The 18223-nt window shown below is 37.6% G+C and overlaps 1 long non-coding RNA gene across 2 annotated transcripts in view; it reads right to left on the bottom strand.

Moving 5' to 3' along the window:
• Positions 1–2334: 2334 nt before the first annotated feature.
• LOC104914742 overlaps positions 2335–18223 on the bottom strand; it is a 38714-nt gene continuing 22825 nt past the window's right edge. The window contains exons 2-4 of one of the 2 annotated variants that reach the window (XR_004162122.1): positions 6893–6972; positions 6560–6790; positions 2335–2752 (exon numbers count right to left, since the gene is read on the bottom strand). This is a non-coding gene — a long non-coding RNA (uncharacterized LOC104914742). Of the gene's footprint in view, positions 2753–6559; positions 6791–6861; positions 6973–18223 lie in introns of both variants that reach the window. The other variant, XR_796124.3, reaches the window with a different exon arrangement.

Raw genomic sequence — 18223 nt, 5'->3', positions numbered from 1 at the left:
CCTGCTTCAACTACTTGGAAAATATAGTTCCACACAGTAAAACTGTAATCTGTCTTGAAACCTCTTCACGTTCTCAGCTACAAAACTGTCAACACCATGAGCTATGCCTTTTCACCAGCAATGAAGAAGAGTTTGCACGCTGTGCTGCACTTGTAACAATCAGCGGAGCTGACCTGCTGTTGCTGTTGCCACTGCCCACCGCCTCATTGTGCTCACATCCACTGCTTGGTCTTTTTCAGTGCTCCATGTGCATCGGTGAATGTCAGTGGGTGACATTTTTTCCACATGGAGGAGTTCAGAGACACACCTCTGCTTCATCTGCACTTCCACATCAGATCCACTGTGTCAGACTACCCCTCTGCTGCCATCTGTCACAAGGCAATAACACACCATGGAATACTGGTGGGAAGGTTCAGCTCCTACTGCCACACCACCAACATTCACCTCTGACATCATGGGCCAACACCATGCATTGGAGGGCATTACTTTCAGAGCAGCCCTCAGAAATTGCATCAGGTAATATAATAAGTAACAAAGCTTATTTTAAATTTTTTCCTGTTTAATAGAGATCACACTTTAGATCGTACCTCTACATGTTCCATTTGAAAACTGGCCAGTAATGTATTGATATCAATGGAAATGATGCTCCATAGCAAAGAAACAAAAAAGTTGATGAATTTTTGATAATCTTGAAAGCTATTCTCTAATTCTTATATCAAAACAGAAAGCACAGATGTGTACTTTTTGTCATAGGGGCTGACATGCAGGAGAAGAGCTCTGCAGAGAAGGACCTGGGTGTCCTGGTGGACAGCAGGCTGGCCATGAGCCAGCAGTGTGCCCTTGCGGCCAAGAAGGCCAACGGTATCCTGGTGCACAGTAAAAAGAGCGTGGTCAGCAGCTTGAGGGGGGCGATCCTGGACACATTCTTTCTCAACCTCCTGTAGGGAACTGCTTTTAGCAGGGAGGTTGGCCTTGATGATCTCCAGAGGTCCCTTCCAACCTCTATGATTCTGAGATTGTACGAGAAAGTAACCACAAGAACCACGTGCTAATTGCACAGGATGGATTTGGCAGAGGCAATCCCTTTCCCAAGGCAAAAGGGTCCTAGCAGCAGTAGCAACTCCCCTGTGACATACAGGATCACCAACCAATAGACCAGGCTGCTCAGTGCCACATCCAGCCTGGTCTTGAATGCCTCCAGGGATGGGGCATCCACAACCTCTCTGGGCAACCTGTTCCAATGCATCACCACTCTCTGAATAGTACCAAACAACACTATTTTCAAAACATTGATTGGAAAGGTGTTTGGTACTACCCTTTAACTTTAAATTGGTAGTTGTAATTTAAATATTTCACACTTTTCCTATTTACCTACTTGGAGTGAAATTTTCCTCGTCATTATTCATCCCATACTTTATTTTATTTTTTTTTTTTTCCTTTGGAAAGCCTTGGCTAGCACAACTTCAGTTATTACTGAGCATATGGTAAAGGAAAATATCATTTTGCACTTTCAGATGACTGGATGCCATCACTGTGCTGCAGCTGGATCACAAAAAGGGCAGAAAAGTCTTATGTCTGTATTGCCTTTATGAGACCTTTCCAAAATACGCCAGATTGTCGGGTATCATCTACTTTGTAAAGGCTTCAAGGTTAATTTTCCTAATTTTCCTTGACTGAGATTCTCCGGTCTGGATCCTTGAAGTGGTAAGTAGGACTTTCTTTTCAAATACATCTCTGACACACTGGAGGTAGCAGAACTGAGAAAAGGAAGGCTACTTTCCTCCATTCCCTCGAATGAGTACAAACCACAAGTCTCTTAACTACTCCCGGGTCCTTTGCCTGGCTCTGCTCACCTCCTTCGGCTTAGATGAGATGAAGCCACTGAGGAGGTCTCTGCTCTGTCTTGCCCTACTGCTCACCACCATCAAGTCACTTAACCAAATATTTCATAAAAGCTAATAATTCTGTCTAATTTTATATGGGTTGAATTTGGAGAAGAGCTTAAGCTTCCCACATGCAATTAAAGACTCTGGGTGCTAAGCTTTGAAAAAAGTTGAAATACGGTACGAAGTGCTTCACAGTATCAGTTTCTACAGGATGCTCATCTAAAAGCAGTGTATAAATTTATACTTTGGTGCCACTATATAATGCAGAAATTCAAATTCCATGCATATTTTATACAGATAGAAGATTTTCTTTTTTTTCAAGCAGTGATAAACACTACAGAAAGTAATAATTTAGATTTCAGTGCCATTCAAGGAATTCAAAGCAATGGGATGTAAGGAAATACTGAAAGATGAGCGTGAGAAGAAAAAGTTCACAGTACAAGCAGAAAAAGGATTATGTAAGTAAAACTTTATCAGCATGCACTCATAGTAAGCTACAGTTTCACCATTAGCCTAAATTGTAGCCCTTCTTAAGCTCACACCTCATAACCTCAATAACATATTTAGATGTTTAAACTACAATACATCCAACACTCTATGTGTATACCTTGCAGAATGTGCAGCATCTAGTTTGATGTTGATTTTTGTTTGAAAATACAGTTTCTTTGAAAAAAAAAAATCAGTATGTTTCTGTCTTAGTTTTTCATTACTCTTTTCAGATGGAAAAAAAAGAAAAAAAAGAAAAAAAAGCCAGATTTCATGCAGGAGACAAATCATTCTTAGTTCAGTTGCGCATGGCCCCTAAATTCCTGGGCACATATCTGAAGATCAGATCAAAGACCACTCACTTGGCACAATTCCACCACCTAAAAAAAAGAAAAAAAAAGTGGAGCTTAAAGGTTTGCAAACATTTTATTCAGCTTTGAAATGATATTTCCATTGTCTTGGTCTGAAGAAAGGAATACGAAGCAGTTAAAGTCTACAAAACAGACGTTAACTATACAATTTTCATTTAACACATAGGAAAACATAAATTTCATCTTAAGTACTGAAACATCATAGAATGTGGCTTGCAACGCCCCCTTTCTATCTGTTCTCATCTGGCTCGATCAAACCTGTAAGGCAGGAGCTGCCATCATTCTTTTCCAGAACTTTCCTGACATTTTTTAGCCTCTGACCAAAATATGTTTGTGCCTATTAATTTTTGACAGAATCCATTCTTAGCAGCATTATTACTACTGCATTTATCATACATTTACTAACATTCCTATCAAAATAATTAATCTTTTTGTCCATTTGGGTTATATACAAAGACTTAACCACAATAAATTTTAAAAGGCCTACAGTATTCCTGTATGCAATGCTAATTTTCTATGACTGCCATGACAAAGTTACTTCCCATTCACATACCTTCCCAAAGTTAGTTCCCATTCTTTTTCCAAAATTATCAGTTAGTGTTAGAGAAGTCACCACTGAGTAAGCTATCGCTATGTTTATCCACATGCTCTCTGGGTCAGTCTTGATGGCAGCTTGTCTCAAAGCTGCAATAGCATTGACAGCAGGATGAACAAACCACATTCTTCTTTTCTTTCTAGCTACCTACTTTTTTTTTTTTTTTTCTAGCCATCTCACAGAATGGCTGAAAGCATACTCTTAAAAGATGCAATTAGATTATCTTAGTGGTATCAGTATTACTAGAAGTATATCCCGTCATTGTGGACTGACTGCTAGACTGCTTTGAAGCCAAAACACAGCTAGATACACCCAAGCTCCTGATCTTCAACTGTGTGTTCTCAAAGCCACTTTTTTGACTGCTGCCAAAACCAGAGCCAGGAAGTCAAATCAAGGAATCTGTTACAGGACGGATAACAGAGGCAAGATGTTCAGGTGAGAATGACAAATAATAATAGAAGAAATAAATTTATCTATCTTTTTCTCTATTTTTAAATGCAGTGCATGAACAAAAAAATGATAAGGGGTATTGCTTAGGTGTCCTACAACTGGAAGGCCTGAAAATTGGGGAAATCCGGTAGGAGCCTTTTGCTATCTAAAGGGGGGCTATAAGAAAGAAGGGGAAAGGCACTAGCAGAGTCTGTTGTGATAGGATAACGGGAAATGGACTCAAACTAAAAAGGGAAGATTGAGACTGTATTTAAGGAAGAAATTTTTTATAATAAGGGTGGTGAGGCACTGGCACAGGTTGCTCAGAGTGGTGATAGATGCATGGTTCCTGGAATACACTCAAGGTCAGGCTGGACAGGGCTCTGAGAAACATGATCGAGCTGCAGGTGTCCCTGTTCATTGTCAGGAAGTTGGACTAGATGACCTTTGAGAATCCCTTCCAACTCAAATGATTCTAGATTCTATGAAAATGAATGTTTTGGAAGAGGTCATAATTCCACATGAAAGTGGACATCAGGAAAAACAGTGCTCTGAATAAATTTAAAGATTTTCTACACTTCCATAAAAATCTATGTGTTTTAAATGTTGCATGAGCTTAATGGTTTGCACAATTGAATTGACTGTAGGTCTTCTTCATACTCCTGCTAGAAACCAGTAGGCTTGTCAGCAGACTCTGAGTACATACTGAATAAATGAGAGTGACCTCCAATAATTTAAACTGCTACAGGAAGAGTTTCAATCTACTGCACTGCAAAAGTGCTTTAAACCTAAGCATAAATGCTCTCCATGGCTCTGTGGAAAACAGCTACTTCAGGATTTTATGTTTGCCCTGATCCAGCAGTCATTCCCTCTTGGGAAGCCCCCTCACGTAATGGTACCCTGAATAAGCACAAAAGTTTTTTGCATACTACTGCTTTCAGGAGTGCAGCCCTAAATTGAGGACCACAAACATGACAGTAAAGAACCATTTTTTTTATCTTAATTATACACAAAGGAGATACTTGAATTCAGAGCAATATGATTAAGATCAAACTGAATAGAATTTCCACCTTTTCTCTTAGCAAAAGGTACAAGTCTCAGCTGAGAGATGAGGTTAGAGCCCTTTACTGGGCTTTAAAGGAAGTCTGGAGGATGTTATGGTAACTGATGAAATCTCTAAGAAAGCTAGAATTTGTAAGTGCAATAAAATCTATTTCACAGCTTCTGACTCAGGGATCAGGAAGGAATATTCCTTATCTTTAGAGCATCACACGTTTGGTTTACTCCTTTATAGATTTTTTCAACTTCTTCAGCTATGCCAAATCCTCCAGTTTGAAACGCACTGCCTGTGGGTTCAGCCGATGCCAGCTGCAGAGCTCTGCCTCATTGTTTTCTTCCTGCAATACCGCAGACATGGAATCCAGAGAGCTGCCTGCCTGCACAGTCACACTCCCAGTGGTTTTCCTGTGGCTGTTACATGACACAGCTGTCCATTTGGCAGCTTGACCAGCACGCTCATTTTAACAAGTAGCAAACTAAACACAGAGGCAATAGATTTGCTCTACTATTGCAGTGCTTTCTAGACTCATATTTTCTGATGTATTGTTCTATAAATAATTAGATTAGTGAATGCATTCTTCTCCAAGCTGTTGATAGATGTTTTGAGAGTGTGTTTTTGGTAGGTTTTTGTGTTTTATTTTTGTTAACCAAGAGTGTCTTGAAAACATATGACTATGAAATTGCGCTAATTAGGGAATTAGTTCCAATTTAATGTCTGGTTTATCATAGACCTATTTATGGGCTGGCCAAAAGCTGTTCTGGCAAATTAGCAGGAAATGGGAAAGAGAAATATCAATATGAGCTTCATAACTGTTGGCATTAACTGTGCCTTACTTATGTTCTACTTTAATGATGTTGTTTTATTTCTCTCATAGAAAAAGCTGGTATAAGATGCCTCTAAAATCAGTAGAGCCATTAAGTTCATGATGAAAATAACATTAAGCTAATGTTCCCTGTTTATTTCAGCAATAGAGAAGTAGTGCTACTGGAACATTAAAATGTTTTAGTAAGTTTAGAAAAGAAATAATGGTGACAAAACATCTTTATCACCTGTGGAACCTTGTTTACAATCTTATACAAAACCCACAAATTAAGCCATCATTCCAGCATAGAAAGTCAACAGCTCACTTTTGTCTCCATAGATGTATCAGGAGGTAGTAACGCAAGATACCTGTGTCTTTTAAATAATGAGTATTATATTCTTATGCAAGGTTTGAAAAAAATATTTTTCTTCCATGAGACATTTAGAATGCAGTTGTTGTCTCTTAGTTTGTGCTGTGTTATTATAAACTGTTGCAAGTGGCAGAACCAGTGGAGGAACGATAATTTAGAATTGCATTGCCAGTTTTGGCCAGGATATGATCACATATTGTCTATTTGCTCTCATTAAGATAATAAATCTTATCCATTTTCTACTGAATATATAATGATGTTCACTCTTGTTTAGATTTGTCTATATTTTGCTACATTTTTTGTCGCATCTAGAATGCACACTAATTGTACTCAGCTGCATTCACGGACTTTTGTTGCATAAAAAATAAGGAAAAGAGGAAGAGGGTATATGTGGCATGGATTTGGGATACAATCATGGTAAGTACCTGGATCTGGAAGCTACAGAGCTCTGCCAGGACCTGTCATATAGATCAGGCTTGCATGAATATCCTGAAAAGATCTCAAATTGACAAAATCGTTGACTTGAAACTTAACAATAGCAAATAAATATATTGACTGACCTTGAAAGGAAATATGTGGTTAGCTCCCTGCTTGAGATACTGTTGGAAACTGCCATTATGTATTTGAATGGCTTCTTTTGCTTTTCAAGTGGAAGCTGGCTGAAATGCATTGCATCTTTCGGGAAGGAAGAGTCATTCCCTGATGACTGGCCAAGGAACAGCAAAGACAACAGCTGCAGAGGCAGCTGGAATTGCCACCCTCACAGATGGAGTCAAAGTGCTTGACTGCAGCTGAAATAGGACAGAAAGAGTGAAAACAGAAGGAAAACAAAAATATGTAAATGGCAAACCAGAAGCTGTACCTTAAGATCCAAAGTTTTCCTGCATACCCACATGTAACACTGGCTTGGAGGTACCTCGGGATCATGGAGTAATCTACACATAACATATACAGTGTAGGACAGGTCATTTCCCTGGAGGAGAATTAGGACAGAAACAGAAAAAAAAAATTAGACATTTGTTTACTTTTCACACGAATAAACAGAAAATACACAGAATGTGAAGACAGGAAAAAATCATTCTAGGTTACATTGGGACTCTGCTTTGAGGTGTTGGTTGCCTTCTTGCGCCTTTGTTGCAGCCTGTGTTAAAAGAAGATAATCACAGTTAGATCAGCTTGGTGGTACATCAGTGGCCATTTGCTTGCTGTGGCCAGCAGTAGGCTTTACAAAGAAAAGCGTGAAAAACAAGAAAACTGAAAACTGTCAAGTTTTCAGTAATTTAATGACTACTGGCCTTAAATTGTGGAGCTCCTTTTCTATGATTTTCAGGATTTGATTAGCTTACACCATTGTCTAGTTATTACATTGATTTTAGATTAAAATTTCCTAGTTGACTTGAACAAGACCATACAATGATCTAAGCAGTATAGCAGTGAAATTGGGGTGTCTTCATTCTTAAAATTTTCACTTGAAAAGTATTTAATTTAAAAAATTATTTTAAAACAGAAACTTATACTAACAATTTGTTGATAGGTTAGTAGACATAAGTAGAAACAGCATTTGAAGGAGTTTGCACAAATTCAGATTTTCTGAACTGAAACAAAGAACACATTGACCAAACAGAAAGATAGGAATAGTCTTTTCAATTTTAGTCATTTGTATTTTCTTAAAAATGCTGAGAGGAAGCAAATTTTATGTCAAAGAATTTAGACCTAGCAATGTTAGGTACATATGCTTATGTGCTTACAAGAGAGCTGCTGAAGGAAAAAGAAGCAAAATAAAATTTGCAAACTCACGCTAAAAGAATGTGCTTTTGGGGTACAGGTAAATACAATGAGTAAAGCAGAAATTTTATTTCTGGATCTGGATATAGCTAGAGATTAAGCATGTAGTAGAGTTTGACTACTAAGAATTATTTTCTTTCCTGAATTCACTGGTTTCCATGCCTGTCAAATCCTGAGATCTTTCAAACGAGTTTTTTCAAAAAAATTTTGAACAAAATTTTATTAATATATTCATAATAAATGAGATGTGTATTTAAGAAAGCAATGCAAATTATGCAGTCTATGTAGTCTTGAGCTCTAAATCTTCATGAGCAGAGTGATCCTAGTTAAGAAAAGTATTACCCCAATCTGTACTTATGAAAAAATGAACACTGTGGAGGGACACTATCTTAAATTCACATATTAGTTACTCACTGGTTGATCCTGCCTAATTGCTAGAATCAATCTCCATTTTGATTTATTCTTAGAACTGCTGTTGTTCCATAGTGTTAATAATGAGTACTAGTATTTAATGTTCCAGTAAGAGGCTATTTGCTTTATATGTTTAGTTCTGCTAAATGTCAGTACATCCATCCTCTGTAAAGTTCAGTTAAGAAATTCAGTTCTAACTTAAAGCCTCATCTATGCAGAGAGTGGCTGAACATCTGAACTCACAAGGTCTTCTTCCTATTCAGTGAAGAACCAGGTTGACAGATGTGTTCGAACCTTTTGTCCCATGTGAAAAATCACAAGTTCCACTGTTTCACGAAGCGAAGTTTATTCTCCAATCACAGTTTCCAGATACGATTTACTGATTGAGACAGATTTACTGCTTGTGACAGGCAAAAAAATGTCTGGCAGCCTGACCTATGGCAGCTGGAACCCCCCCCCCCCACATCCCCAGAGATAGAAATGGATTTCACTATCAGGCGCTTGAAGAAATAGGTGAATAAGAAATGCACTGTATTTCACATTTTTAAAGAAGAGTAGCAAAAGTGTGTATGGTTTTTCTTTTCTAGACTCGTTATAATACTGAATTAGAAGGCAATTTTAGAGTGGATTTACTTTAAGTAAAAACAGTCTCCCATAAAAGAGAAAGCAAGGATTTTTCCCCCTGGAATATTAAACCACGAACCGTGACAAAATACAGTGACAAAATGACAGTTAGGCAGCCAGCAGAATCCATGGTATTTACAATTTTGTCAAATGAGTCCCTTTCTGCAAATGTTTTGGCCTTTGCATATTTACATTCCTTGTGCTTCATGCATTGATATGCTTCACATAGCACAGCTATTGCACTCCATCAGTTAATGCTGCTCTTCCTAGCTTCTAGCAGGCAGATTTCCATTGCTTCTTTGTTTCCCTGTTTGAATGCAATACATGCTAATTTTACAGTAAATGCCAGTTTACATTAGCTCAGTTGTCCTCATGACATAATTTGACTTGAAGTTATGCAAATGACTTCTTTGCAGATACCTCTGATTAGCTGCAAAAAAACACTTCTTAATTAGTCCTGAGATAATCAGGGAGAAATCACAGTTGATTACACATACTGAATTTGCTTCTCAAATCTGAATGGCAGTACTTCCTGCCACAGGACCTTTGAGCACTCCATAGAGTTTGCACCTTGCCTTCCCCTGAAAAGCACTTCAACTGTTCCCTTAACAGCTTCATAAAATCAAACCTTTCTTTTTATAGTGGCTCTACCCAGACAGTGAAGGATCTCTACATGGCAGTCCAAGTGAAAATTCAACAGGAGCAGTACAAATTCTGCCTATTGCTGAAGATAGAAAATAGTAAATCTTACCAGAAATATAAAGGTGCTAGAAAGCTTTATAACAGGCAGCAAAGAAAGCTAGTGCAAAAACAGATGTGCTGATTAAAATGACATTGTCAACTGATATCAAAGTGACAATTTCAAAGATCAGTAATTCATATGGTATTTCCAGTGGAGTTTTCCTGGTTTGCTGCTCACCGAACTCTTCCTGTTCCTCAGTAATGAGTCAGTAATTTATCATAATCCATTTTTCAAATAAAAAGGGACAAGTGAACTTCAGAAGGCTCACCATTCAGATTCAATTTGAGTAAACAGATAAATATTTAAAGGTTTATTCAGAGTTTGGTCTCAATTACATAATACATCTTGAGTCCTTGAGTTACCAGGACAGGTAACCTTTTCTACATTGTCCCTAAACTCTTCTCCAAGCAGAGTGCCTTGATAGGGTGAAGAGTAGGTCAGATACCTCCTAATAAAAGTACTCCTTTTTTAGAAACAAGATTGATGGCTGATATTTTCTGCAAGAGAAGGAGAAATGATAGAAGAACCTGAGATCATTTATTACTTAACAATTCCAGGCACAAACACACATACACAGTACCCAGATTTTAGTATTGACTTGTATAAATCCTTAATGATACACCGAATTCAGATTTAGATCTGAAATTTCCAAAACATATGGGAATATGATTTGGATATCCAATTCAGAAGGAATATATAATTTTTCCTAAAGAAAAACATTTTTGTAAAATTAAAGGAAAACATAGCAAAATGGTGAAAGTAGAGGTAGTTGAAATAAGTTTCAAATTTGATGAGCTAGAGAGATAAATAAAATAATTTTGATAATGTACCATTAGGAAAAAAAGAATTTCACACCTGTGTGAACCTTTCATTGTGTTAAAGGAGGTCCGCAAGACAGAAAGAAAAGAAACACAAAAGAACTTTTAGAGACCTGGAACTCCTAGAGCTACATGGAACAAAGTTACAGGACTAAGTTCTGCTCTCATTTACGATAATGTAAGTCTGAAACAGTGATATCAAGTTTGAATTTTACAAAAATCTGATACCAAGGTATTTGCACACTATCAACGACAATCATAATACTATATATTATATATAATATATATATATTATAGTGCTTGCTGTTGTTTTTACTTGGTTGTTATTCTTTTAAGAGAGAATTGGTGAAATTTCTTTGGGTTATTAGTAGGAATTATGTTATTCCACTAAGTGTTTCCCTTTGTTTCCTTGTTGCTGTTTAATGATATGCAGATCCTGAAGTTTTCCATATCATGATAAAAGCAATACAAAGTAGCTCTATATCTTCCTTCATTCTCTGCTTCTGGGATGTCACAGTCCCTATTATGTGAAGACCAGCAGTGGCAAGGACAAAATATAACCATGGAACAAGTACCATAAAGTCACAGAATCATAGAATCACCAAGGTTGGAAAAGACCCACAGGATCACCCAGTCCAACCATCCACCAATCACCAATAGCTCTCACTAAACCATGTCCCTCAACACAATGTCCAAACGTTCCTTGAACACCTCCAGGGTCAGTGACACCACCACCTCCCTGGGCAGCCCATTCCGGTGCCTGACCACTATTTCAAAGAAGTAGTATTTCCTAAGTATGGCCATACTTAATATCTGAGGTAGGATTTAAAGACAGGTGTTAGCATGTCAAAATCATTAATCTACATGTTTTTTCAGATTACTTGTCATTCTTTTTTACAGCTGTAAGATGCATCCATCCATCAGCATAACCAGTGCAGACCACAGCCTTACCACTGCTTGTGTTCTCAGAGGCAGCTAGTGTCACTGGGATATGTCCCAGGGACTATTTAGTTTCTGGTAATGGATGGAGTTGCAGGTTGTGTAATTTATTCTAGCAGTTCAGATGCCTTTCTTCACTATTCCTACATGGCCTTTCCTTATATGATTTAGAAGTAAATCCTCATCAATTTCATGCACTCTTTGTTACCTGGCAGGGCACATAAAATCATTGTCAGTAATAATATATGACATCATTTCTATGGTTGTATGACAATCTAAATGTACACAATGCCAAACAAAATTATTAGTCAGTCACTGTCATCTACAGCCCACAGTGCTATCTTTGTGTCCTACATTGTCACAGCCAGCACAATAATTTCCAGTCTGCTTCTCTGTTTCTTTTGCTTTCTTTTTGTATATGTTTTAATAATACTAAAAAACAACAACAACAACAACAATTTTTTTTTTTTTTTTTAAATAGGTTTTGTTCCTTACATACATTAACTATATTATATATTTTCAGTGGGCTACTCTGAAAGTAATACTGCCTGCTTCGTGATGTCAGCCCATGAAGTCAACGTTGGATGTTGGTGGTACGGAAGTAGGGACTGAACCTTCCCACCAGTATTACATTCCACAGATGGCAGGAGAGGGGCAGTCTGACACAGAGGCATCTGGCATGGAAGTGCAGATGAAGCAGAGGTTTGCCACTGAACTTCTCCATGCAGAAAAAAATAGCACCCACTGACATTCATCAATGCTTGCTCAACGTTTATGGAGACCAATCAGTGGATATGATCACAGAGAGGCAGTGGGTGGTATGCTTCAGCAGTGGCAACAGCAGGTCACCTCCACTGGTTCATGTTGTTACAAGTGCAGGAATAGGCTCTTGTTCATTGCTGATGAAAATGCAAAGCTCATGATGATGACTGAAAAAAATAGAGCATTGCAGTTGAGAATTTGTTCTATAAAGAAGTGTTATTTTGCAATTTGTATCAGTTGCAGTTTTCAAGGAAATAAATAGGAGGCATTACTTTTGGAGCAACCTTCATGGATGCAGCTCTAGGCAATTCATCTTCACTCAGTGTGGCCCAGGCAAGCCAGAAGGTTCGACATCCATGCACTATAGCATAAGAAATAATCAGAGTCTGGAAAATATTTCCATCCCTCCTTGTTTCAGAATCTATCACAAGCTGAAGTCTCTCAGGGACACAGCTCAGCAAGGGAGATCACTGAAATTGAAAGTTGAGTAGAGAAGAAAAAAAAAAATTAATCTTCCCAGCACCCAGTGAATCTTTTTTTTTTAAAAAAAAAAGCTTTCTATGTGGAAGAACAATGACGGTTTCTGCATTACCATTAGAAATGACTTAAATAGTTTGCCATCACAGTAAGGAAAAATATAATGTCACTCTCAGTCACTTGGAGGTAGTTGCACCGTCACCTTCTATGAAAAGATTAAGCTACGTATGTTTGCCTTTGACAGTGAGACTGAATTTTCTCAATTAATCCCTCATCATGGTTATGCATCTATGTCCCGTTGACTCAATAACCTCAATAAGATGCATTTTTTGTTTGTTTTCTTGAAAAGTTGGAGGGAAGTTTTTTTTTCAGCCTAGTTCATCTGCATTTATTCTTATTATTCTATTTTATGATGAGTTTTTTTGATCAAATAAACAAGTCTTGTGGCCGTATATATTAATTATACAGACGGAATCCCACTCTGTATTTTAGAAGCTGCATTTTGATCCTATTGTAAAGTAATTCAACGTAATGACAGGAAAATGCTTGTAGCATAGCAGCCTGCTTCTGCAAAAACCCCAAGATCAAAATATCCTCAGCTTTCACAAAAATATTGAAGAAAAATTAAAAAAATTTGATGTCAAGGCAAGAAATATAAATCTATGATAATATTTTGCAACATTATGAGTTTAATTCCATTATACCAAATGCCTGCTGCTGATGCAGTTCTTTTTTTTTTTATGACAGCTTTTAGCAGAAACGGAAGGCTTTTCTTCATTACAGTCCTGATTATATGGAAACAGAACTGTCTCCTTTGAGTCAAAGCAGTGTGTGACAGTACTCTTCCTGAAATATATAGCTGCATATTAACACTCATTGAGGTCAACAGCAAAAAAATCACATAGATTTTAGTAGTGCAGAATCAGTATTTCATCGTTCAAATGTTCCTTATTTTCTCTCTGATGGGTTGTAAAATATTCTGTTTTGCATGATAATTGTATGGTTATTGAGTTACCAGAATAAAGAGAAGTTCATAGGAAACATCACTAGGAATTTATTAAGAAAATTCTCACTGGCAAAACAAGCCTCCTCCTTGAGCTTGTTCCAGAACTAGATATCCAATCAAAATGCAAGTGTACTTTTCTCCCTTCTTTTGTCCTTATACGTTGCCTGTATCTATGCAATGATGACACAATATATTAATACGTATTAATTTACAACCCACTCTGTGTCATTACTTATTGCCTTCAACATGTACAATATCCAGAGTTTTCCACTGCCTAAGTTCTGAAAACAAACATCATAGATGTTTTCTTTATTCTTCTGTCTCATGTTGAAATCTTAAACTCCCCAAACAGAATGGTTTACTTTCTGTATATGCTTTAATCTTCCTTACATTTTTAGATCATGCATACAGCTAAACCCCTACACCAGTGAAAATCTGCAATTAGTCCACAGAACCCATTGTTTTCTCCCTAGCAGTAGATCAGCATCACTGAGAGCAACTGGCCCTAAATAAGTCATTTCTAGTTGGTTTACTGAAGAAATGTAATGTGTACTTAGAGGGTCAGTTACCTGGAGGACTAGTTTCTGTTGGTATTTTTCTAATTTTTAAGTTTATGAAGGTTACATACAACATAACCTGCTCAGCAAGGAAGGAACACTTGAAAACTGTCTTGTATTAGAAAGATTACTTTTGCCTCTATTCTTCTTTTTCAGCTCTTTCTGTACTGTTCCCTATCTTCCCTGTCCTATGAATTGTGATCAGCCTCTCCTAGGTGCTCTGCTCTCATAATCAATTAATTTCTTTTGATTTTCTTTTCTCCCATCTTTTCAGGTGACCTTTGGTCTTTCCTGAAGTCATGATCTTTGATATTTTCTTTTTTTAAAGTAAACATAGAAGTTGTCTTTGAACATATAGATAGATCCTAAAAGTTCTACTTTCTTTTTCTGTTTTCTTTTAAAGAATTCTGTTTTTCATTTTGTTCTGTTCTTTCTCTTCTTGGAAATAGAACTTTGAATCTGAGTATCTGTAACAACCATAACAGCCCATGAAAGAGGACCAGAACTTGGTTCAGAACATGGGGTCAGCAGGAAGACTTCTGCTAAAAATGAAGGGAAGATGCTTTCCTCCATCGGTTTTTTTTCCTGAAGAGATTAATTTTTATTATTTATGCTTTTCATCTTTTTTGCTTGTTCTCTCTCAGTGTTAATACAGACAGTATTAAATAATAATAGTATTACTGACCACTTACATTAATAGTCTCGGCATTGGCTCACTAAATCCTTAATTGATAGAAGTTGACCAGATTGGATTATTATTACATGATCACAATTAATGATCCGTCAACATTCACTTTGCTCATAGAATGGCCTGGCTTGAAAAGGACCACAAAGATCATCTAGTTTCAACCCTCCTGCTATGTGCAGGGTCGCCAACCACCAGACCAGGCTGCCCAGAGCTACATCCAGCCTGGCCTTGAATGCCTCCAGGGATGAGGCATCCACAACCTCCTTGGGCAACCTGTTCCAGAGTATCACCACCCTCTGAGTGAAAAACTTCCTCCTAATATCTAACCTAAACCTCCCCTGTCTAAATTTAAAACCTTTCCCCCTTGTCCTATCACCATCCACCCTCATAAACAGCCGTTTCCCCTCCTACGCTCCTTTTAAACTACTGGAAGGCCACAGTGAGGTCTCCCGGGAGCCTTCTCTTCTCTAATCTAAACAAGTCCAGTTCCTTCAACCTTTCCTCAAAGGAGAGGTGCTCCAACCCTCTGATCATCTTAGTGGCACTCCTTTGGACCCACTCCAAGAGTTCTGTGTCTTTCTTTACTGGGGTCCTCAGGCCTGGATGCAGTACTCCAGATGAGGCCTCACAAGAGCCGAGTAGAGGGGGACAATCACTCTCTCTCCCTGCTGGCCACCCCTTTTTTAGCAATATTCATGTCCACCATCTAAGGATGCTTTAAAGCATATTCATAAATAAAACTACATCACTAATTTAATGTTTTCAAATAATGTGGAAAAAAAATATATAATCGTATGTGAAACCCAATTTTCTTCTTTCTAAATAAAGCTTATATTTACATAAAATTACAATAATTTTTTCCTAAACCATAAATGATTTCAGATTTGGAAAAATATTATATGCTCTTAGTCTGCATTTTCTATTTGATGAAATGAGAATCAAATAATTATATGTGTTGAAAAGTTTGTTAGTATTAAGATATTATTGCATATAATTCTGCAGAAAGCATTAAATATTCCTGCTAAAGCTTGCAAATAACCAAAGCTGATCTAAAGACAGCCATCTGGATCATCATCTGGTAAACTAGTACCTTAAAACAATAACCACTGGATGAAGCTAAGAGTAGTCACGTTTCAGCTGTAATGGCTTAATGGTACAAAAGCGAGGCAAGGTTTGTAGGAGTAGGTGCTCTTTCTATTGAATCCACCGGTTTAACTAAAAAAAATATCTCATGTACACAACCCTCTTTATGTGACGAGAGCTCTCAGTAAAATAAAGTAAAAATAAATAAATAAATAAATAAATAAATAAATAAATAAATAAATAGAAAATGAGCAACAAAATAGAGGAAAACTGCCACAGAACAGACAATATCAACAATATCTCAGTAGCAAGATCTGTCACCACGGACATGAGGGATGTGACTCTTCCTGTTTTGAAATGGATGAGTGCCCTAATGCCTGGGCTATTCAACATGAAGAGCTCATGTGCCTAAGCCTCTTTTTTTTTTTCTTTCTGAGTACGTATGCTGATCTAATAGAAGATATTTCTCCTGACAAAACTTGAAATAGCGCTACGTGATGGTTTACATAGATCTTAGTTATAGGATGCGTGAAAAGAGGACTCTAGCACTGCTTGAACGTGAAATGGGGATGTTAACAGGAAGGAGAGAGGTGGCACTGTCTCCTGTATGCAGGACCGAAGAGCCTGGTAAGATGAGGGCAGCTCTTATGTCTGTACTTCATACAGAATACTGAAAATTCAGAGCACTTTCAGAAAAGATATTCCATAAAATCTAACAAATTGTGAAATAACTTACGTAACAGAATGATGAGGTGTTACTTTAAAATAATCTATTTGTAACCTTGACAAAAGAAAATTGGTATTTACTTTAATTTTTCAAAAGCACAGCAACAGCCAGTGATTGACAGTAAAGGTTAGTTAAGGTATGCTTCCTTGAACAGAATGTTAGCCACAGGAATAATTGCTAAAGAACGGGAAAAACATATTGGTTATACTTGATGCATGTTTTCAAGAAAGGTATTCTGTGCTTCAGCAGTGAGGCACTGTGCCTGCCAAAAAAAATTGGACAAAATTACTTTGTGTACTTCTTGTAGGAATCCTTCAAGATTCAGATGCTATTTACCTAGGACCTTTGCAACTCTTTGGTCCCTGGCACATGTACACTGAAAATATCTAATTGTGTTCATTTTGCAAATTTTAACTTGGAAGACACTTACCAGTGAACAGCACACAGCAACCTAAACAAAAGAGAAAAGTCCCCAAAGTGTCGGGGAACAGGTAAAAGAGGAAGTGGCAACAGCAAGACCTGGTCTCAAAGATAATATCACTTCCCATATGATCACAAACGTGAGTTTAGCTCAGCATTCTTCTATATTATTAGTGATGTTTAAGAAGTGGTGATCACTGACAGCATTCACCTTTGAAGTAATGAGGAATTTGAGGACAATACTTACATATCCATGCTCAAATTCAGTACTACAGAGTACAGTTTTTGAATAAGCCATCTGTTGGTAGTTCTTACAATACACATTGTCAGGAAGAGTTAATAAGAACTAATATAGGAAATGATGGAGGCTAAGCTACACAGCCATATGTATGATTTTCTGCTTCCTATTACATTTGAGTGGTTTTATTAGCCCAGAACTAACTTCATTATTTTTGCTGCAAGAATGACCTGGTAACAACCGGAACAGACCATGATTCAACAAGAGGCTCAAAAGGATGTGCAATCCAAACGATGTGCTTAAATCTGAAGACATGCAAAGGAAGATAACCAGCAAGAAGCCATGGTCAAAAGGAAGGAGTAGATGGCCTGAATACTCTTCTAGAATTTCATTTTTATGATTCTAAGTAGAATTTACAAATTGCTGAAGCCCAGAGCCTTGTTTTCTAGCAGACTTGGCTTAAATGTCCTGGCGGTCCACATGTCAAACCCTCCTTCCTGATCACTGTTGCAGCAGCAGCTGATGTTATACATCCTCCTTCCTATTCTCAGCTGTTTTTAGCACAAAAAAATTCCACTCCTCCTCTGTTTGAAATCCTGCAGATTAATACCAGATGAAGTCCCTGTCCTACAACTCTTCTCTGTTATTTAATCTCAACATAAGTCTTTTCCAAGAGCATTTTTTCCCTATTCAGATTTCTCCAGGCCAACCTTAGCCTCAAGCCCACAAGATCTGCTCTCAGTTTATGACCGGGAGCTGCTACAAAGCTATCATTCGTACCAATGTCTGCTGTCTGTCTCAGCCCCAGCAGCTTCCTGCTCCTTTCATCTGTTTTTTTCTGATGGTGCCTTATATAATTGAAGGCAGTTTCTCATTAAACTCATAAAGGACCTGGAACTCTTAGCAGTGAAAACATTATTTTTGTTTCTTGCATAGTGACATCTAAC

Source organism: Meleagris gallopavo, chromosome 1, assembly GCF_000146605.3.
Source record: "Meleagris gallopavo isolate NT-WF06-2002-E0010 breed Aviagen turkey brand Nicholas breeding stock chromosome 1, Turkey_5.1, whole genome shotgun sequence".
NCBI lineage: Eukaryota > Metazoa > Chordata > Aves > Galliformes > Phasianidae > Meleagris > Meleagris gallopavo.
This window is presented reverse-complemented; position numbering and strand designations above follow the sequence as displayed.